This window comes from Pholcus phalangioides, unplaced genomic scaffold (assembly GCF_987345545.1).
Source record: "Pholcus phalangioides strain wild (caught in Gottingen) unplaced genomic scaffold, Ppha-v1.0 ptg000042l_1, whole genome shotgun sequence".
NCBI classification, from domain to species: domain Eukaryota; kingdom Metazoa; phylum Arthropoda; class Arachnida; order Araneae; family Pholcidae; genus Pholcus; species Pholcus phalangioides.
The window spans coordinates 1,498,995-1,522,656 of record NW_028301628.1 but is presented as its reverse complement, the minus strand read 5'-3'; the positions used below and the strand labels follow the sequence as shown (position 1 = coordinate 1,522,656).

The 23,662-nt window shown below is 35.2% G+C and overlaps 1 protein-coding gene and 1 non-coding gene across 2 annotated transcripts in view; one reads left to right on the top strand and one right to left on the bottom strand.

Annotated features, from left to right (window-relative positions):
- The first annotated feature begins 2,599 nt into the window (after positions 1–2,599).
- The window catches only part of LOC149063857 (beta-1,4-galactosyltransferase galt-1-like), a 129,259-nt gene continuing 108,196 nt past the window's right edge, over positions 2,600–23,662 (top strand). The window contains exon 1 of the mRNA XM_089254998.1: positions 2,600–2,807. The gene's annotated coding sequence lies outside the window, so the exon portion shown is untranslated. The remainder of the gene's footprint in view (positions 2,808–23,662) is intronic.
- Positions 13,179–13,250, bottom strand: TRNAA-GGC (transfer RNA alanine (anticodon GGC)). The gene has a single exon. It is a non-coding gene; the product is annotated as a tRNA-Ala (tRNA).

Below are 23,662 nucleotides of genomic sequence, written 5' to 3'. Positions count from 1 at the left end.
ACTAATAAATTCTTATCGTGCATCATTTTTTAATGTAGATGTTTCCCAAATACTGCTTTGCCACACTAGTGGGCAACGTGGTATTTGTGGTATTTGGCATGCAAATATCATCTAATACAGGAATGGTAATTTTTTGGGAAAATTACCATTCCTGTGTATTTAGACCTTCAAATATTTTCAGTATAGCGTATTTTCGTACATATAATCCACATATGTGAATTGCATTATTTTGAGAAAAAATTTCATGTAATCTATGTCCACATTTTTGTAAAGAGAAATAATAATAATTTTTCTGTTCACATCCTGTACGCCATCTATTTCTGAAACATTATTTCCCATAAATTAGTTATGTTAGTATTTATTTCCATTTTTACGTCTCAGAACTAAATTATAATTATTTTCACTTATTATCCGCGATAGTTTTGTTCCCGTTAGATGATTTTTGGAGGAAAGTATGGAAATTTCTAGTATTTAAGTAAAATGTTCATATTCGGCTGGATATCTGAAAACATGTCAATAAGTAAAATTTGTGCCGCCCGTTATTAGGTCGAAAGAAATTTGCCCGGTAACATTTGAATGGAAATTCGACAAAATATCGATGACTGAAATTATCCACAATTTAAAGTATTAGAAACTGTCATCCCTTAAAGTTATTCCCGATATTTAGTCACTTTTTCATATGCTATTACGAGTCTCGATAAAATACGTAGAAAGTCGCAAGAGTCAAGAATTTCAATCATCAACATCTAGGTGAATTTTCATTCAAATGTTGAAGGATAAGTTTTTTCCAGCGTAATAAAGATTTAAACTTTACTAATTGGCTGTATGTTGTTTTATAAAAAAAATGTTATTTCTCTATCTCTTTCCTAATTATAAATTCACGAAGGTAAAACTGTCTCCTTTTGTTCAATTTTCTTCGTTTTAGGATAGTTCGTCATATTTTACAAAAGCTATAGAATTATAAAAACGTTATTCCTTCCGAAAAATTTTGTGAAAAACTATAAACTAATTAAACAATAATATCACGATAATTATCCATATCCGAAATATTTATAGACTTTCTTCAATGACCGCAAGATTTTCCTCCAATAACCAATATTGCTCACAATTTTCTTTCGTTAATACTTGTCAAAAAATATTTTGTGTTCATACACTTAATTGTAACAGCTGCCTCAAAATATTTGTTCAAAGAACTATTTCCGCAACTGTTGACATTAGATGCATACACTTTCAATTACAAAAAGTTTATAAATGGCGTGTAGTTACTTAAAATCTCAAAATATGTTTCAGCGGCAGTACGCATAAAAAAAATAAAGTTTTTATGCGGTCCCCGTGTGTTAAAACTTATAATTATTGATTTTATTATTACTTTTAATTTCAGTATTAATTTTATTACTGAAACTCATTTTCAAAAAAATCATATTTTTAAATACAATATTTATTGAGATATTAAACATATAAAATCACTATGTTTTCGCAACTTTTCACTGTGTTGAAAAGTTTGAATTGTTCGAAAGATGCTATTTTTAGAAAGAAATCGAATGAACTCTCTCTCTCTCTCTCTCTCTCTCTCTTTTTCATCCTTTTATTCACAACATAAAAAACAAGTTCAATTTTTGACAATTATTTTTATAAGTTCAGAACTTTTACAATATTGAATTTAAGTTACGTTTTTCAATTTGTGAACCACATCATCAATCATTGGTGATACGTACTGAAACTTTCAAAGTGAAATATCTCCTTTAATATTAGATTCAAAATATTTCCTTTTTTTGTTAATGGCACTTCTCAGGGCTGCATTTGCATTTTACCAGCTGGAAGTTTTAGCACACACACAGAAACTACACGAAAAGATGGTTTTTCTATTTTTTATGTATACGATCCCTTAGGAAATGTAAGATATTTTAAGTAACCGCCATCATTTAAAAAAAACTTAATGAAAATATTTTTCTAAAGTCAAAGATTGCTGACATATCCGCTGTGCACGTAATTCGGGACAGGCTCATACAAAAATATTTGGCAATGTTACTATCAGTCATTAAGAAATCTCCATTAAATATCCCCCATTTCCAGCCGCAAATCATCAAGACATAAAAAAAATATATTTTATTACGCTATTTTGTTGGTAATACTTTTCCATACCATTAACTTTTCCATACATGTTTACCATTAAATTTTATGCCAAAAACATGTTTACTATAGGTCAGTAGATTAAATAGACATGAAATACACAAGTAAGTGACCCATGGAGATTCATTTCTTTTTTTTTTTAAACAAATTCCAAAATAACAGGAAATTTATAGACTGGAAAAAAAATCGAAATATAAAGACACAAATTTTAGGAAAAGCCGGGAAAATAAGGAAAAAAGATTGTAAGTATGGCATAAATAAAGGCAACAAAAAACCAGTAGTGGCTTATTTCCTGTCCATAAATTCTGGAGTTTGGGGTCATCTGGTCTCTCTCTCTTACCATGGACCATATAGAGGAAGGAATGGGTCTGTGTGTGTGCGAGAGCATTTCCCGTCATCCCTGTGTCCGCGCATGCGCCGTAGATACCCAAGCCAGCCCGACTCTCGTGGTGCTCCAGAGGATGTCGCCATTGCTGTGAGGGAAGCCGATGTTACAGGGTTGAATTTGTCTTCTCTCTTCTCTCTCGCTTTGTTCGTGGTTTGGTTCTCTCTCTCTCTCTCTCTTTCTTTCTCGTGGTGCTTGATCACAATCTTATTCAAGAAGCTTCTTTCGAAGGATCCTGTTGTCTTTTCCAGCTTCTTCCGATACAGTCGAGGTTTCCGTTCCCATTTTATGGGTGAGTTAAATTTTGTGTCATTGATTCTCGTGTTTGAATACCGGTGGCCACAAACTGCCCGATGCAGTACTTTTCGTAATAGTTTATGGTCCAACTGTCCTCTGAAATGCATAAATTAATCTATTTTGTGTTACTAAAATCGCATCTATAATGACTGATTGATATACCAATCTACCTAATTGTAGCGGTTAGCCGCAGCCGCAAGATACACACAGTACTTATAATTTTTCTGTATAGGGCCTAACTGGGCCAAATTCAATTCCTTGCAAAAATAAATCAATTTATTTAATGTGATTTGCATATTTTAAATAATTGTTCTAATTGACATTATCACGTTTGATAATCGTTAAGTAGTTGATGAACGCATGTAAATATTGGCATACTTTCACATGCTTATGTCATCTCACTGAAAAGTTTTCTTAATGGTACATTGCATTTAGAAAACTATGTCTTAACTCTTCAACATAAGCAGTGCTGTAAGTAAATTACATGGGATTGTATGTAAATATCATTTATATATAACAATAAAAAACGTAATGAGAAAAAAAAAAAAGTTTTTAATATGGATGTAAATGGGTGCTGTTAGCATATATTTAATTGAATCAATACATTAACACAGAAGCTAAGTTAATCACAGTGGATATTTATCATCTGAAATGGTTAATTAAGGGTGTGCCGTTTCCCTTGATTTTAATGTTATCTATAAACAGATAAAAAAGTCTTGCTTAAGAAAGTTGATTAGTTTTTCCCTTGAATTCTGTTTCCAATCCACGCCCGTCATTTGGGGGATCAGAGGGGGCCGTTGCCCCCCTCCCGGCTTTTGAAAATACACTAAAAATGGTATATATATATATATACATATACACATACATTGAGTACATGTGCTATTTTCTCCCCCCCCCCCCCCGGAAAAAGTTGAAATGACGTTCCTATTCCAATCCTCTCAATTTTATAAGAATTTGTTAATTTCTGAACACGTAAAAATTCAGCAGCTCTCAAAAAACGAAACAGACAAAGAATCTACTCTTTCTCGAAAGAGTGGTTGGTGGAATGGTTGTCATGTCAATTAAAATAAATAAATAAAAATAATAATAATACTAGTATAGAGAGTATAGTATATAATGGGTTTTTTGACTCTCGAATGAGTTGATTACTTTAAAAAGTATTGTACTTATCTCGCCGTATTTTCTACTGAAATGAAACTAAAGTAACTTCCTAAACTAAATACCTTATTTACTTAATTGGAATGGTTGTCATGTCAATGCAAAAAAAAAACCAAATAAATAAATAAAAAAAAAATAATAATAATATTGGTATAGAACAGCGGTTCTCAACCTCTTTTGACTCGCGGAGCCCTTTTTCGCATATAATTTCTAAGGCGGAGCCCCGTAGACCTATGTTTTACTTATTCAGCAAAATTAGTGATTTATTTTTATTATTCTAAAGTAATTATAATTATTTTTTTCAAATTATTGTTTATTTTATTTTCCTCGAGTGGCCGCGGAGCCCTTGGAGAGTGCACAAGGAGCCTCAAGGGCTCCGCAAAGCACCGATTGAGAACCGCTGGTATAGAGTATATGTATAATGGGTTTTTTCACCATGAATTTGCTATGCGTATTCAAACATACACGAGACAATAGAGGTTAAATCAATGGTGAATGTATGTAAATATGAGAATATTTTGGCATGAAAAACTTGTCAACATTTATCCGGGGGTTTTCACAACTTTCCATTGTATTTAGAAAACTCATGTCTGAACTTCGAAACCGCTGTGGGTAAAATTACGCGAATTTTTCATTTTCTATTATTAGAAAGCAAAAGTTTTAGGAGAAAAGAGTGTAACTTTTATTAGCACTCTTGAACAAAATGCGCAATTAATTGTTTTGCTTTATAATTATTTTGTGCATAGAATTTCATGAAACTAAAAATAATGAGTATGTTTCTTATAGGATATATAATACACTTATCATCGACGGAAGGTGTTCTGAAACTTTTTTGAGGTTTTCGTATCTATTTTAATAATTTTTTTTTTAATCGGTTTAAAAAAAAAAAAAATTGGGCGCGGAAGCCCAGGTCGATAAGATACTCGCCTAAAGTACCAAAGGATGTTTAGAGGCGTCGTGAGTTCGATACCCGGTTCTTCTGGCACAGGGGTATAACAGAAACGACGACATTATGACCACAGAAAAAATTGCTACCACATGGAATCCCCCATCGAGGGGTTATCGCACAAACCTCTCGATAAGTATAAAAAAACAAGCCCGCAGTTCGGAATCGGCAATAAATTGTAGGTCCCGATCTAATTAGCCCTCGTGTGCAGAAAATGACAGTGGTGCGATAAAAATGAGATCAAAAATGATAATAACAAACATTCAATAAGTATTACTGTACAATTTCTATCATTACTACCGATATTTTATAATTCATTTTTGTGTGCGACTCATGGTTATTTCATGAGATAGAAAGTCCTGAAAAGCCAGGTCATAAATATCTCATCCGTGTAAAAAAAACTTAGCCAACATAGTATCAAACTTGAGATAGTTAGTGGTTGCGCCATCTGTTTTGCACAGACAGAACTACATGGTTACTTATTGTTTGAATATTATGTTGTTCTTCAAATGGGCACTGAATTAATATATTATAGAAAGTGATGAAATATTTAAAAAAAGTAATTTTTTTCTCAAAGTGTACGGTTTGAACTCAACTTATTCTTTCCTTATGAATTGCTTTTTATGTACAGTATAAATATTATTATAATAATATGAATTACAATTAAAATGGTTATTATGTAAATAGAAAAAAGTCCTCAGCATTTGAAAAGAGGATTTATTCAATTATTTCAGGATATCGAAAATGTTAAATACTGAAGATGCTTAATAAAATAAAGTTTTCCAAATTTTTTGAATCTCGTTTATGCGTCTGGTGAGAATTGATTTTTAATGGCTGAAGAAAAATACGTTTTCTACGTCTTTTCTTCGAACGAGACACTTTTATGCAGTATGATATGATACTATACAGTGTATTTGAGGCATTATTGAGACGTCAATCTATCTATTATTATTTGTTACGGCTTTGATCAGTATTAAGCCAAATTTTTCAATTAATTTATAGTGGAGTTTTTGATCCCATCTTTATGAATTTTTTTTTTCAATTTCTTTAATTTAATTTTAATATCAATTTTTTTAATCAATTTTTATTTCACTTTTTTATTCGGTTATCGATTATTCGATATCAAAAAAGATTGCTGAAAAATTATGTATCCATTCTTATGACCAATCAAGAGCAATAGCGCAATATTACTGACACTGATGTTTTATTCTTCTTTTATGGTCAATTATTTTATCTATCTTAATCATTTTTTTAGTACTTTTGAATCGGTTTTTAAATGTATCTTCTCAATCAATTATTATACCTATCATCTTAATCAATTTTGTAATAATTTTTTTTATCAATTTCATCTATATATAATGATGTATCTCAACGATATTTTTCGATCAATTTCTTTTGGAGTTTCTAGGTTTAATTTTAGTCCAGTTTATAAAAACCTTTTCTAAAATTTCCTTATTGATATGGGACACAATTTCTTTACATTTTTTAAATAATTTTTTGAAAGTACGTGTTATATCATGTACACTATGTTGTCAAACGTATGTCCAATTTGGAGTTTAGGCCATTTTTCACGAATTTCTAGAAAAATACTGGACGAATCATTCTGAAATTTCGGTCACATGAACCGTATGTTTCTACTCACAATTTCCAGTGAAAATATAGTCACGGGTGCGTTTAGGGGGAACTTACAAAAAAATGACGATAAAAAGTTTTCTGAACAACACTTTGCGATAAAAATCTGCAAATGATTTCTACTTTCACAAAATATTGTACCAACTTTGTGCAATACTTCTAGCCATTTTCGTGAGAACACCATGTATACTAACTAAAGTATAAACAATTTCTTGAAAAATTCAAATTTTCATCGCATGATTTTTGCTCAGAACATGCTGAGCCTTAAACCACCTTTTACTAAATTCACAGAAAACGTAGAGTAGGACGTAAAAATAAGACAAATCATTGTTCAATGAGATATGAATATTTTTAATAAATTGTCCTTAATTGCTCATGAACAAAAAAATATAAATTTTATTTTCTTAAAGTTGATTGCAAGGTATAGAATTCGAAAGTAGAAATTCGACAAAATGTCCAAACTCCAAGCAGGACACAGACTTTAGGCAATATAGAGCATATCACATAAAAGAAGAATATTACTGTTTTCTATAACACTGTTGGAAAAAAATATTTTTGTAAAAATGCACGAGTGATTTTCAAACATGTCTATAATGCAATGGGCTTTAATGATATTTTCGATAAAGAATTACAGCAGAAAAAGTTGCTACTATATTGAACGATGATTCAACGCAGCCATTGAACTGAAACATATTTTTCCTAGCGTTTAGACTGAATGTAAACTCGATTTCCTAATACGCGCGATCACAAGTAAAATGGTACATCTGCCGCAGCCATGGAAACGATTCGAAATACCCCGGAAAAATATTTACGATTGTCTGCATATAATGTCTGTATAGAAGACGCTGAATCCATATAATGAGTTGAATGTTTGCTCCTGAAATTCATACATGCTTCAAACGGGGCACGATGCCAGTCTGAGTAACAATTTTTTTTTTAATGTTATTGTTATCACTAGAAACCAGGGCACAATGCCAGTCACTATGTTGTTTTTTTTGTTCATTCATTTTTTTTTATTCTGTATAGTTCTTATCATGAGGCACAATGCCAGATAATAGGGCTGCGTGTTTGCATTTGATGTGTGAAAAAATATTGCAATAACGCCGGAAACAGTAACTTGTCTGGATGCTTCCTAAAAATTCTATGTTCCCTCACTATGATCTACGATACAAAAGACTCATTATACTATCCGTTTTAAAAGTTCAAACACTAGTGATATTTTTCCTTAACATAAAAACGGTGAGCACACACACAGTTGAATTATGAAACGCATCAAAAACAAGCTTTGAACTGTATTTCAGTCCTGAATTAGAAATATCTCTTGCTCTAATAAAATATTTATTTTTTGAAGAAAAGAACGAAATTTGTACAACACGAATAGTTTAGACCCATCCACGAACTTTTACGGCTAGATATAGAAGTACTTGTAGATTAGGTGATTAAAACTAGTAACAACTAGTGCTTCACGATTATATTTTATCATATAGCGTCGGTCCCGCTTAATCGGATATCAACGATTCCAGCACCCAATATCCGATTATGAGAGGAACAATTCGACACTTTACACAACGTTAGTATAGTGTTTTATTCAAAACTAATGAAGGATCAATATTAATAAAGTTTCTCGAATAAATCAGACATAAAGAAATGAAAATAGTATTTAATTACACAATGATCACACACGCACAGTGCCTAAGATTTTTACTTTTCATTGAGAAAGTTAGCGCCCTCTATTGACTCAACAAAGAATAAAAATAAATAAACTAATTATAATTAACCCTTTAAGCAGTTTTGAAAGTTTCCTGATCCGCACTATAACCGCCACATTTGAAATTGCGAAACCTTCGCAAATTACCACCTCTATTTTCAAGAATAATTATTCTTTTTTTTTCCGAATGGAGCTGATAACTGCCTCCCCCCCCCCCTCCAAGAAAAGAAAGTTTACTCTGCCTATCGCTTTTATTTACTTCACTATGACATAAAAATCTCCTGCTATGACGTTTGTGGCTTTCTATAGGAAGAGAAATACATTTTTTTTTTTTTTTTGGAAAATAAATCTTTTTGTGTTATTTATACTTGAGCGTACATTTCTTTTCCTCTTTTTCTCGCACCTTCTCTTATGTCACCTTGAACAAGAGCTGACTCCGCACATTAGCAGTTTATTGGCTTAAAGGGGGGATGTGTGTGTGGAAAAAGTCTTTTACGGTAAATACCTTAAGGCCCCTTTCACACGGAGCGGATGCGGACGCGGGTCCGCATACCCTTTCAAACGAGCACTGAAGGTGCGGACGAATCGCCCGCATCTTTAGTTCGAAATTCGTGCATATAAACTGTTTTTTCGCAATTTTTGTAATTATTTTTCTCCTTCACCCCTGATTCAGTGGCCATAGGCATCCTAGAGGCATTCTTTGGTGGGTTAACCTAGAGCCACATAGAATATGGGAATAAAGATGTCTTCATTCCGATCCTCACAAGTAGTCGATGGGAGAAAATGTCTTCAAATATTTTCAAAATATTTTGAAAAAAAAAAATCCGTCTTTTCGGAAAAATATGGAAGAAAAATTCCAAAAACATCCAATGTTTGAAAAATCAAATCCAAAAACATCCAAAACTTTCGATGTTCCAAAAAAAAAAGAAAAAAAAATTCAGGAGATATCAAAGAATTTGCAAGTAGTAAAAAAGCGGAGGGGTAGAGACTTTCAAAATGCCTGTGCTTAGAAATATACACTATAAAAGTTCGTTTATAAAACTTGAAAAATGCAACCAATAGGCGGATCAGTTAAGTTCTCTCGAATGTAACAGATGTGTTTATTGGTTACATTTTTCAAGTTTTATAAAATAACTTTCATAAACCTTTTAGAGTGAAATCCCATCCTTAGATTAGTCTCACTTCTGAAATATAAAATTTCTTTTTTTTTTTTCAGTTTATAGACTGAACATCGAGTAAAATAAACTTGTAGGTTTCGGGGGGAACCACCAAAAATATTCAAGTGCTAGGGTCTTCAAACGTCTTAATCCGGCCCTGAGTGAACACCGTACGGGGATAACGTTGTTTAATAAAAGTATTTTTTTTAAAATTTAAAAAAATTAACAGTTAAAAAATTTAAAAAAATAACAAATATTTAAAATAACATTTCAGATATTTATATTTTTAAATAATTTTAAAAATTTAAAAAGAAAAAAATTAAAATTTTTAAATTAAATTTAAAAGTTATTAAAGTATGTAGTCAATTAAATGTTCGTAATGAACAGAACGGCTTATAATTTTGGTCCCGTCAGTGGCCGTTGTTGACAGGTTTTATTGTATAAAATTGTGAAATATGGACAAAAGGCAGTTGAAGTTGCTATATCTCCATCTCAGAAGGAAACGGAGGGATAGACGTATGTAAGTACATTATATTAATGAGCGGGACCATCATATGGTGTTTTTAAGGGTATTTATGGCAAATAATTAAAAAAATTCCGTGAAAAATCACCTTCAAGAAGTACCAAAGATGCGGACGAATTCGCTCCGCATCCGCATCGTGTGAATAGCTCCGAATAAACCTATTGTCAAAACTTCTATGTGCGGATGCGGAGCCCGCACTTAGGTTTTGACACATGCGGACGACGTCCGGACCCGCATGAACATTTCCTAGGTGCGGAGATTTTTCGGCTCGTCTGAAAGGCGCAGTATATTCCAATTGTTAAAACTTCTTCCGGACCCGCATCCGCATCCGCTCCGTGTGAAAGGGCCCTAACGCGTTTTTAGGAAATGCAATACTTCGGGGTGGCCGAAATAAAGGAAATCAAGTTTGACGAGATATCTCGAGATTGCCGCTGAAATGATTAAATGCATGCATTCAAGACAACTTGAATATTGGAAGGCCAGTAACTACTCTCAAAGTATTTTTTTTAATCCTTACTTAGTAACATATTTTCCATTCCAAATGTTCATAGAATAAAAACATTATGCGTATAGTGGTTGATCTGTATTAACATTAGAGGTGTGAGGCGTAATATTAGATGAAGCGTAGAAAAGTCATTGAAATTATCATATTCATCGGGGAACTCGAGCATCGTCTCTATGGAAGAAATTTTCGTGGTTTTTTATCACGTTTAAACAGGGTATCCATTATCCGATTAAGCGGGACCGACTGTTGTTCGGCACGCGACAACATTTTTCACTTGAAGTATCACGAGCTCAAAAAATTCAGTAGCAATCGATAAAGTAATAATGCGAAATAATTTGAAATGGAAAAATGACCGTATTCTAGACTATACGGACACCGCGAATTTTTTTGTTCAAGAAAGTGCCTGCGTACACAATCTTATTCAATTGTGATGCACATGAAGTGAAGCATTGATCTGCGGAACAAGTGTCTCCAGAAAACTAGATCATAAAACGATCCAGACGACTATCTACACAGACTATACCTATACGCCGCATTCTAAGTTTGCAGAGACGTTTGGTGTCAGCATACACAATTCGTCGAGGCATTTATGAAACATTCGAAACAATTGTGAAACATTTCGAAACAGTCGAACTCAGGGCCTGTTGCAAACCCGGCAAGTGCACTGACATTATTCCAGAGATATCCTCTTTCTTCCCTCAAAACTTGCACCGTAGTGTGTCTCTCTGTATATATATCATATATATCATGTATTCAATGTATAGTGGGTAGAGAAAACAAATCCTCATCCTCAAATGACGCCACCTGGAAGCCAATTGCTGAAGTTGAGAGAGGCTGGAAGCGACGCTACTGTGCGTGATTAAAGCGAAGAGAGGTCGTGTTTTTGTGGTGTAATGGTCAATGCGTTTGCTCTGTGACAATCAAAAAGACATCGAAATCTTCTTCCCAAGTTCACCTTGGCATAATAATATCCGGGAATTCTCTTGATTTGAGGACGAAATTGCGATTTAGTAGCTGGGAGAATACTCAACTTTACCGCATACCAGCTCCGGTCGTATATCGCCATACGGCGATTTCCAACCAGTGGAGTTGGGTGGAAAATGAAGGTGCCATCTATCGGTGGCCGCCCCAGTCGCGTTTGGTGAAGAACTTGCATTGACGTGCTATGCCCGGATTCGAACCCATGGCCCATGAAAGGGAACTTTCATAGTGGAAGTCGAGCATCCTACCACTGCACCACTCGGGCGGCGGGCGAGGGTGATACTATGTAACTTATACTGCCAAGCCGCCGATGTTTGGTGAGATTAGCAACACACACACAACCATCTTCTGATTGTCTTGTAAAGTTTTATTTTAACCTCTTTGCTTACAAGCGAATAGACAAGAAATTCGGTACTCTATATTTGACGTATCAGCAATAAGTATAGTAACCTTGTCCTAACTTAACCGCACGGTAGAAAAAGGGAAGAACAAAAAAAAAAAACAAATGAAAGAGTTTATAATAGTTTTAACTATTTTTGTAATAGATAAGGTAATAAGAATGTAGGTATAAAGTTAGATTTCTTTTCACCCTCACCCTACCTGTTGTCTATCACTCTTACAAGATACATCGTATGTGAAGAAAAAAATCACTGTGAGGGTATACAAAAACCAAAAAGAAAAATATTGTAAGGTTGCAACAAAGCTTCGAGGATATCAGGAGAGAGGAAAGAAAACAGAGTGTGAACTTGTTTGAATTCATTTCACTGACATTTGGACGCAATATTGCGTCCTTTGATCGTAAAGTGGTTAATAAATTCCATGATATATTTTATTGAACAGAACAATCATCATTCCTCGAAATCCATCACCCATCATCTGGACGTATAATGTGTTACTAAAAAAAAGAGATTTTTTACTCCAAGATTACCCATCGTCAACGATGCATCTCTCTTCGTGCTTGGGAAATCTGTTTTCTACTCTAATGGAATAATTTGAGTTTTGTGCAGCTCGGCTAAATTAATTCTACGAACAATATTTACATAGAAATAATATTACTGTAGTAAAAACAGCGAAGTAGAATTCACAGTAGATCTTGCTACTTTTATTGAACCTGGTCTATTACATTGCGATGACAATTATATTTTTTTACTTATTTTATTAATTAATAAATTTTTTGAAGCAGTGCTAATTGTGTTATCATGTCATTACGTGACTAAAACCCATTCATACCCTATTGTCACAAAAGTGGGGATTGCTCACTGTAGAATGTTTTCTTTCGACCTCAGAGAGTTAAGCTCTGTTTTAAAGGATTGTGCAAGTTTCGTATAAGAAATATGGTGATTATGAACTCTGGGAGCTTTCATCAGTAGGCAACACTTTAACACTTGAAGTTGAACTTTCAGCGAAGTCTTTATGATCCCTCGAGGGGGAAAGTGCCACCTGAAAAAGTGGGAATTAATCCAACAAATCTTGTAATAAAATTCTGGAAAAATTTTTATGTGAGGATGAATGTACCCTGCATCATCATGGCTGAAAAAATTTGAACGAAGTAAATTATATTTCTTCAAAAAAATAAAATACAAATTTGAAAAAATTGCGTTTTTCCGCAGGGTTTTTTTCGTGTTAATTTGTTCACGCAGGTTTCCTCTTATAGGGTTGTGAATAAATGGAATACAAGATATACGGAAGACTGGATGTTGTGAAGATATTTATTATTTGAGATGTTACTTTTTTAAGGAAGGAAAAAACTCATCTCTGCCTCTACCGGGAGTCGAACCCGGGCCCCTCGATTGCCGGACGAGTGCTCTGACCACTAAGCTACAGAGGAGATAGAGATTTTCCTTCGCTAGAGCGTATATATATGCCGAACGGAACCGTGCAATGGACGGTGAAACCGATCAGCTAATAGCTCATGGACGACGAGCCACCAGGGGGGCTATATATATATGACATGAATGTCGCTCTCCACTTGTTAATACAAGATATACGGAAGACTGGATGTTGTGAAGATATTTATTATTTGAGATGTTACTTTTTTAAGGAAGGAAAAAACTCATCTCTGCCTCTAGGAATGATGGAATAGCTTACCTCTGGTTGTCGTGAATTCTAACACAACTGACACGTTTAAAAAGAAATACGATAGAAATATTGGGATAAATCGAGAACCTATCCTCATAACGACAAGCAAGATATTTAGAATGAGACAAAAATAAATATTTTTTATGGGCAGTATATTTATATTTTATCATAATTATAATTTTTTTATTTCTCTTATTGTGTTTATATTCGGCATCTATATTTTTACAGGCATCTTTTTCCAGCCAACTCGTTGGACATTTCTACTGTTGTGGCATTTTCATTTGTATTTGAGTACCAAAAGTTCAAAAATAATTCGAAAATTCAGAAAAGAAAAATGAATGCTCTTGTTTGAAAAGGTTGAAGTTCGCGCTCAAAATTTATTGTGCAGCGTAGAAAGCAAGAGCACATTTGTAATAGTTCGTTCAATATATTTCTAGAGAACCTTGCGCTAGTATTTTTAAACGGGGGTGTATAACAACAAAAAACGGATGCTCAATATGTGGAGCCTATCTACAGCGAAGTTAATTAATCAAGGCTTCCTCTCTCTAATGTTCTGAATCACTTCAAGTATAAAAGGGTGCTTGTGTTAGCGTATAATCTTCTCAAGATGGGGAGAGAGATTAAGCTCGAAATGACAGGTTGTCTTGCCTTTGAGGGAAAAATTTATCAAAATTGGGTGCGGTGATTTCCGAGAGAGATGCTAATCGTGAATTTTAATTACTCGTTTCACTGTAAGTTCACTATCAGCATTTTTTTTTTCATTGTTATTAACGTTATTTTTCGGAGATGAGATTTACGTTCATTAACGCGTTGTCAAAACAACTTCGGAACTTCCAAAAAGCCGTTTATACTGTTACAAGTATAAATAACGTTAATTTTTGGAATTTTCTCTCAGGGATGAGGTTTGAAACGTCACTTTATGGCAGGTTGGGTTTCCCTCGAGCTTGAAATAGGGAATTTGTAAATAAACATTTTTCAAGGACACTTCGCTTAACCCTTGCATTGGCATTGAGGAAATATCTCGCCCAACTTAATGCATTATATTTCGGCAACTGCGAAATACCTTGCGTCCTTAAAATCCGTTTTATTTGGGCAATGAAGAGCCCAAATACGGCAATGTGGTTTTTCTAACAGTCATAAAATGTTTTGCACTTACGCATAACCCGTCAGACCAAGTGCCAGTCAGCTTTTGCTGAAAGTTTGATAACAGAGGAATAGAGACGTTGCTTTTTCTCCTTCCCCTCGGTGTAGTATTGGAATATGCGTGCAGTATAAATAATAGAAAAATCTATATTTCTCTTTCTTGGTTCTTTTTTTTATTCTCGAGTGGAGGAAGAAGCAGTATAACCTGCACAAAATATACTCTTATAAAAAGGTGTGGCATTTTGCTGAAGCTTTAGTCAATTCAATTGCGGCAGTTATAATGTGGATCGAAGAAATTTTAAAAGTCACTTATAGGGTAAATGTGATCGCATCGTGACTCTAATTATCTGAAAACAATAACCATTTGATTACTATATCTGACATTAGTCCAATAAAAAGTAATAATAAAAATAAACAACAAAAAAACCCCTTTTTTTGAAAAAAAGAAGATTTTGTTCAGGTGATAGTGTTGTTTTTCCTCAGCTCCAAGAGTAATTTTAAAAAAATGAAAGACGAGGAATATATCCTATCTTCTTCTATTATTTACACTGAATGGATATTCTTATGCTACACCGAGTAGCTATACTCGTGCTATACCATGGGGGAGGAATGGTACATTTCCGACATCGCCTCTTTTATTTCTGTTATTAAAATGAGAGAAAAAAAAGAAAAAAATCTGACAATTGATCTAACAAAGCTGGATGGGTTTGTAAAAACATGCATGAAAGGGAAAAAATGAAGTATCTGGGATCGTCATTGTCGAAATAAGAGGGTTTTAGAGAGAGCAGCGAGACGTCTTGTAATTGCGGAAATACGAAGCATCAATTTAGACAAAATATTTTGTCAATGCCACTGAGAGGGTCCAGCAATGATTATACATTGAACTGGTGCGGATACGGATTGACTGAAAATCCTCCATTTTATTTTTTCCATAGAAAAAGAAAGTCTCAGATAAGGTAAAAGGTTGTGAAGTAGAGTATGCGCTTTGCATGTGGGAGATTATTAGTGCTCTACTATTCAGGTTAAATGAGAGCTGATGTTCCTCTTCTTTTTATATGGATAAAAACTGAATGTACGAAAATTTGTGTAGGTCTACAGCGTAACCAAGGACTCTGAGAAGCTTGCGAAGCATCAGCATTACCTTAGAAACACAGAAGAAACCTTCAACGAAAGAATGAATCTGAAGGACAACTACTGCTACGTATTACCTCGCAATAGTCTTTGTTCCTGCGGTTATTTCGCATGAGTATGTAATGGAAAGGGAGAAGCTGTTGGCTTTGAAGTAGAGTAGGTATTCAACTAACCTAGGTGTAAACCAGAATTATTTGACTTTTTTTACCTCCTGCCAGGCAATATAGAGACGATATTGTTATTAAATCTAAAATTATATAATGTGATAGCTACGTGACTTGGGTGAAATATTTCGTGAACCGGCAATTGAAGTCCACTAATGTAAACGAAATTGTCAGACTCCGTTACATGTCATCTCCACAGCAGTGTTTTTCCACTATAAGTAACCCCACTCCTTGTATAATCAAATCCCACTCCACTAATGCGCTCCATTATTCATCTTGCTACATAACGCCAGCACTTGAAATTTCGCAGATCCTCTCGAGTCGTGGCAAAATCCCTATGTATAATCAAACTTCATAAAATACAAACGTCGATAATAATCATCGCAAGCCCAAGCTGAATTACGTCCAATGTTTCAAGACCAATCATTTGTCAGTCAGAATAATGGTACCATATGTTTAGTAAGAAATCATTTATTTCGAACATCAAGAGATCTCAAGGTGATGTTCGATTTTCACTTAACAAGAGATGAATCCGACGTAAGAAAGGAGGTTTAACACGATCAGACAAAAGGAAAAGAAAAGTCACAGAAACATCTGCAGACAGAAAATCAAACATGATTCATTTTATTAGTACGTGTACCATAAGATGCAGAAAATGAGAAAAAATCAAGTACAAGGAACCATTAATTATCGTTAACATTAGCATCATCATCATCCTCGCCATTGACGTAGATTCTTCAGTCTTCTTTTATTGTATTTTTTTTTTGCCGTGTCCAGATCTTATCATCCCAGAATTGATATAAATGAAGTAAACGGACATATAAGGAAAAGAATCACGTGAGAATGTCGTCGATTCGTCTTGATGCTTTAGGCTTAATGCACGGAGTGAGAGAGAGAGAGAGAGCTTTGCAAGAATAGGGGAAAAAAGATATACCTATATGTGTACTGTACTAAAAGGATCGCATTAAGAGTGCTGAGTAGATCCAATACATCAGACTTTTCTTTTCTACCCCGCCTACTGGGCGTATATGACTGAATATTTTATGCATGGACGCTTTTTTCTGAGAAAAATATGGAACCGGGGCATATATAAAGTTTTCTTTTTTTGTTATGGTGTTCGACAAAACTACTAACTTTTCTTTTTCTAATCTGTGTCGAGGCCCATTTGAGTGATCAAATGTGCTCGAAAATCTGTCCGAACGTAAGCGATTAAGAGGCTAATGCTCATTGGATAATACGAGGCCACACTCACTGGAGCAAGCAAATCGCGTCTACTTAATTATTATCTACTTCTTAATTGTAAAAACGGATCGGATTCTATTCCCACTCAATCAATTACCAAACCTTTGTAAACGGCCCCTAATATATATTCGGCATACATTCCGAAGTGCTTAACAACTTAAAATTTACCACCTAAATTACTTATCCCATATAAATGGGCTTTTAATCACTGTAAAATCGATAAATTCGCATTAATTTCTTAAATTAATCAAAAGAGTGACTACACGCTTCGATTACACTCCGACTACACCTGATCAGATGCGTAAACAGCATCGCATGAAATAATATGGGGGTAGGGGAAGATGCGGGAAAAATAAAAATTTTATGTTGTTCTAAATCCAAGAAATGTGAATCAAGACAATTTAATTTTATCTATTATAATGAAAGAATATCCCTTCAGTATTTAGAGGGAAATTTCGCCAAGATGTCAGTGATCGAGATTCTTGATTTTCGCTAATTTTGGAATTACAAAATCACTACGTTTTAAAAAAAAATGTGTGGGTGTGGTAGTACAAATTAGTGAAAATCAAGAATTTTAATTATTGTTATCTTAGTGAATTCTTACCCATACGTTATGGAAAAGAAAATTTAGAAAAACAAAGAGAGTTGCGAATTTTTCAATATTTGACTCTCTTTTTTACTACTCGTTAAATACGTAACCGAACATGCACCTCGTACACATTCCTTTGAGAACTTTCTGTCATATCGGTATTTGCCGGAATGCGGGCTCTGAGTTGTTATGTGTAGTCAGTCCCCCAACTGTTCTCAGAGCTGTGAATTTTACTAATAGTTTGATTTCCTACTCATTTTGATAACTGCACATTCTGCCGAACTTTCAAGAAATGCGTCCATCCCGAAATCATGTCTAGGTGGAAAATCGATTGTTTGAAGAGGCTATGTTCCATCAGAAGGAAAACGGCAAAGACAAATATACAGAAAAATACGAGGCTCCTAATGCATTTCGACACACTTTGGTTACCGTCTTCAGATTATATATTATTACCGTCTTCCCGAGAATCACGCTCAGGTGCGCTACCAAGTTTAAACTCCCGGTTGCTCAGTGGAAGAAATACGTCCCTTCAAGCCAAACGTTTCTCTCACGATGAAGCTGAGAGCCTGCACGCAATTCTAATGCAGCGTTCTGAACGGTTGCTCACAAAATAAAACTACTTGATTGGTCTATTCAAATTTTCTTAAAATTCCTGCTCGTATGGAACCTGATCGTGGAAGCACTGCGATCGTTTGTGTTGATTCTTTTCAGTGGTGTTGATATATGTGTCGATTGATGACAGTCGTCGGTTCTTTTTTTATGATTTTCCGAATTTCCGGGCACGAATGTGAACCAATTAATCATTTAAAAATGTCTCCCCGCCAAAAACCAATCAGTCCTACAAAATTTAAAATTCGCGCATAATACGAACATGCTAAATAAACAGTCGAGGTATGTGTTTTCGAATTCAGAATACAAAGATTCAAAAAACACTTCTTGGACACACTAAAGGCATTCCTCAGAAACAAACTTCACATTGTGTACGCAACACATACACGGCATTTTACGACGTGCACTAATTTGTTTAGTCCTTCAAAAAAATGTTCACGAGGTGCATTTAAGGTCTTAGTAGTAGTATCTCCCTGTTCATAAAGAATTATATTCGAAAACTATTTAATGGATAGGATACAGCTTTAAACTTCCTGCAGGATTCAGAAATTATTATTTTTTAATTACATAATTGAGGAAAAAATACGGTATATAATAATCAATGATAAATGAGTGTTTTTCGGGCTGCAAGGTCGTCGTAGATTGAAGTTAAAACTCGAACGTATTTCCAAAAACTGTAGTGGTTGACATCATCAGATGTTTCCTTATCGTCTTCACATTCCGAAATCATCTGCTAATGATTCTAGCCACTGAAGCTGGGAAAACGTTCAGTGTTAACTACAGGGTGGCTGTAAAATAACTTGGCCGATATGCTGATACAAGAGTCCGTAGCGGTGGCAAAAATCAACGAATGCAAATGAAATTCTAGATATTGGTGTTTCAAAGTATGCGCTTGAGAATGAAAAGACAAAGGAAACCCTACCTCTCACGTATGCTTATAGAATGGCACCTGTAGCATAATATACGCCGGCGCTAGATATAGAGAGAAAAAGAAGATCTCACCAAGCAGTTGGGGTGCGCTAACCCGTCAGAGGGAAACTTCCGGAGACAGTAATGCAACCTACATTGGTTGTTTCCACATGTTATTTATTTGCATCTAGAACCAGCGCTAATTGTGCTACAGGTACCGTTCGAACGGCATTCATGGTTGTTTTTTTTTTACTGAGCTGATCACTTTGCAATGCATAAAAAAGGAATGTTGGCATTTGGATTTTTTTTAAAGTTGCTGGAACCCCATAAGTGGAAAAGATCTAGGTTTCTGCACCTCGTTTGTCATTCTCAAGTGAATCTCTGAGAAACACATCCAGGGTGATTCAGAAAAGATGGGAAAAACTTTAACAGGTGATACTACACACCAATACAAACATTTGTCATCAAAGAATGCATGTTAAATGCTCCGTAAACATTAAAACGGCATTCCTGTTGAAATTAATCAGAGAAAAAGAACACCATGCAGGCAAATGTAACCTGGGAAAAAAGAAGAAACTGTATGCAAATCTGCATCACAGTGAATAAAACGCGCGGACGCCATCCCTGGGAAGTTATTCCAGCGTGCAACCGTTCTAGCAGTTGTAACGTACGAGATAATGGCGTACTTTTGTAATACTGAAAAAGCAGGTATGCATTTCACAGGGCGTAAAATGCACCTGCATACGGTTTCTTCTTCCCCGGGTTACATTTTCATGCACGTTCTTTTTCTCCCGATAAATTTCAACAGGAATGTCGTTTCAACGTTTGCGGGGTGGCCGTTTCGAAACGCGCAAGTGCGTTTGAGTTTGATGTTAGACCAAGCATTCTTTTATGGCAATTGTTTGTATTGGTGTGTACTGTCACCTCTTAAGGTTTTACGTATCTTTTCTGAATCACCCTATATAGGCCTATGTCGAATTTCATTTGCATTCGTTGATTTTTGCGGCCGCTAGGGGCTCGCATATCGACAAAGTTATTTTATGCGCCCTGTACAGTCTACGACTACCTAACAGCTTGAAAACCTTTTATTCACCAGACAATGACCACGAAAACCAGATCAGATACTTACAAATGCACAATGGCAATTACTCTGATATGAAGAAAAAACTATTCATTCGTTTTTGTTGTTTTTTTTAGATTAAATCAGCATTTACCAATCTCCTAAAATTGAGACCAGCTGTACTTACAAGACCAATGTGTCAAAAATTATTTGTTCCGGAATAAAGTGCAGTTATTTATAAAACAGCTAGTCATGTATCCGAATGCATAGTCTTAAAATGGCAGTTCGATCAATCGAGAAAGTGTGTATTCACTGGGATAATAATAATCACTGCGAGGTTTTTCCATTTACATATATTTTCCATTCGATAAATATTCAATTGCTGGAGAATTCAAACAGAATATCAAGGAAAATTCTATACTTAAATAGCAAAAAAATGTCCGTTTAAAAATTCAAATCGTCGTCAATATTTTTCTAAACAAAAATCAACTCTTTCCCTTTATCCAAATAAGTATTTCCGAAATTCCCATTCGAAGCAAAAACGCAATTAATGCTAATGATTATTTGCTCGCTTTTAGAGGGGAAAAGGACTACTTTGTGTGTTCAGAAATTCTTGAGTAAATGCTAATAGGTATCGAAGTGAATAGTCATTTCGGCTTTTTGTGTCACTGAAACTAAACCCCTTAGTATGTGTACGTAGCTCGAATTTCGTTTGTACATCACTTTTAAATGCGTATTTCCTACTTTTAAGAGGATGAAGGTCCGTACACGTACAAGCAGAGGCAGAACTGAACTCATTACCCGGAATATATTCATACTTATTACTGATAATGGTTGAATCAGAGCAGAAAAGAATGAAATGTAAAACAGTTGCCGGATAGTTATTTCGAAGATAGCGGTACTTAAAAGGCCTTCGAATCGTAAAACGGGGGGGGGGGGGGAGGGGGGGGTACATCGATTCCAGTTACCGTTTTCGTCGGGAAAAATACAATTAACAAAAAAAGGAACAATTTTCCCTGGGATTTAAAAGTTACTGTGTTAGAGAAAGATGGACGGGGTGCTTTTGTTTCGTCCATGTAGATTGAAGGACTTAGAATGCGCCTTGTAGTTGCTTTCCCACCGCAAAGAGACACACAACGTTATTTGGCGATTTAACGGAGAAATACCCTCCTCGATAGAATACCATTGGGGATTTTTCTGTTATGTGTGCTGCACGTACTTTGAGTTTGATTGCGTTCGAGAGGGGATTCTGAAATAATGGTTTTTCCCATCGGAAGCAGTTTTGCGTAGTGTATCGTAACTTAAATAATGATTCTCTTCTCTATATTTCTCTTCCTAGTGAAATTTCTTGAGATATTTTACTTTGATACCCATATAACTGAGGTTTACACTTTATAAAACAGTGATGAAGGGATATTATGGACTAGATGTTTAGGTTCAGATTTAACGACTTGAGTTAACAAGTCGTTACAACAACTATTTGACTTTCAACTGTGTGTGTGTGCGACTTTTATTAACACTGGTCTAATTAACATATCTGATTTCTGATGAAAGGTCTCCATCGGGACGTCAGAATGGTCGTATGTAGTTCGTACAACAACTGCAGAAATTCTGTATCTGAATTCAGCTTTGATTCAGTATTAATTCTACATTTATTTGCATATGAATGATGTATATATGTAAATGCAATTGTGTTAGAAATAAAGTTATTGATACAAAAATCCATAAAAAATGGAATGAAAGCAAAGGCGTACAATTCCCCTTCCCCCAAAACCATCAAACATTGTAAGCATTAAATGTCCCTTCATAAGGTCGATTTTTTCGTACGCCCCTGCTTGAAAGCCTTGATATTGCATTCCCCCCTCCCCCAGGGTGACGTTAAATTACATTACACTCATCAAAATTAGAAAATTGTGCACCCGTAATGAATAGTCAGTTATACCACCAGTTCTGGAAAATATTCGTCATCCAGGCTTCAAATGTGATCGGCAAACTCACAATCCTTCTAGTACGTAACGGGCAATTCTAGACGAACTACAAGAGCTTCGAGTCGATAACCTGCGTCGGAGCAGATCATGTAGGGGGGTGGGTGTCGTGTTCTTCCTCCGTTTTCCAGCTGGATTCAAACTTTTACTCACCCTATCCCCCCCCCTCCCTGAGCAAACTAAAAGTCGCTAGGCCAATGTTTCCTGATGCCCTAACTTTGGGTATTTCAGTAGAAGGACGCATTTCTTGCAAAAACTCTCCAGTTCGAGTTACCAATTGGCCTGCAAATCAATAACCCACCCTTCTGATTTACCCTTGAGACTTCGCCCAGCTCTCTGGCCTCAACTACCGCTCTGATCCCGGTCTATACATACTGAGTTGACAAATGGAGTCAGTACAAACCATAATCGTATTTCATCGATGAAACTACACTATTTGATATGAAACCGATATTCGCAATCTTCATTTTAACATCTACATTTGTGTACTTTCACATAGAAATCTAACATGCCAAAATACGTTAAAAAATTAACATGATAAAAAAACTATGCTCTAGTAGAAATATCACTCAAAAAATACACTACTAAAAAATACACTGCCGCTGTGGTGGTCGAGTGGTTATAGTGCCGGACTCGTGATGCGAGGATCCGGGTTCGAACCCCACAGTGGTGGTCGGCTGAAGTTGGTTTTCTGTGGTTCCCAACTTCAAGGCGCAAATGCGAGCCGATCTCCCCGTTATAAAGTCTCGCCACAGAGAGCAACAGTCCTACAACGGTAAATCATTCAACCATAACACTTCACTCATAGTTAGTAAAACTGGGGGCAGATGACAGCACTACACATAACAAGCATTACACAGAAACAAACTATACGTCAGGTTGCACTACACGTACACGCACATTCCCGCATTTACCGATTTGTTGGGGGTTCCGCGGGGGGGGGGATGCATGTGTGGTGTAGGAGTAGCAGGTAGGGGCTCGGGGATCCATGATGTTCTTAAGTCAGCCACCTCGTTGGGCAATTTGCCTGTTGTGGCGTTGTATTTGTATTTAAACATTCATTCCAAATTTAGTGTTACATATTTTTGCTTATATATACTATCTTCTGCTCCTATGAAAAATTACATATCTCTTAATGTTAAGTTTTTGCAAATTAAAAAATAAATGCATTGAAAACAGCTGGAGCGCATGATAAAATAGCATGACATCAATGTAATTGAATAAAAATTGATTCAAAATATATATATAAAGGAAACTGTTCAGTCCATGAAATAAAGCAAAAGATTGAGTCAACCAAATCTCAATCTTTTGCTTCATTTCATGAACTGA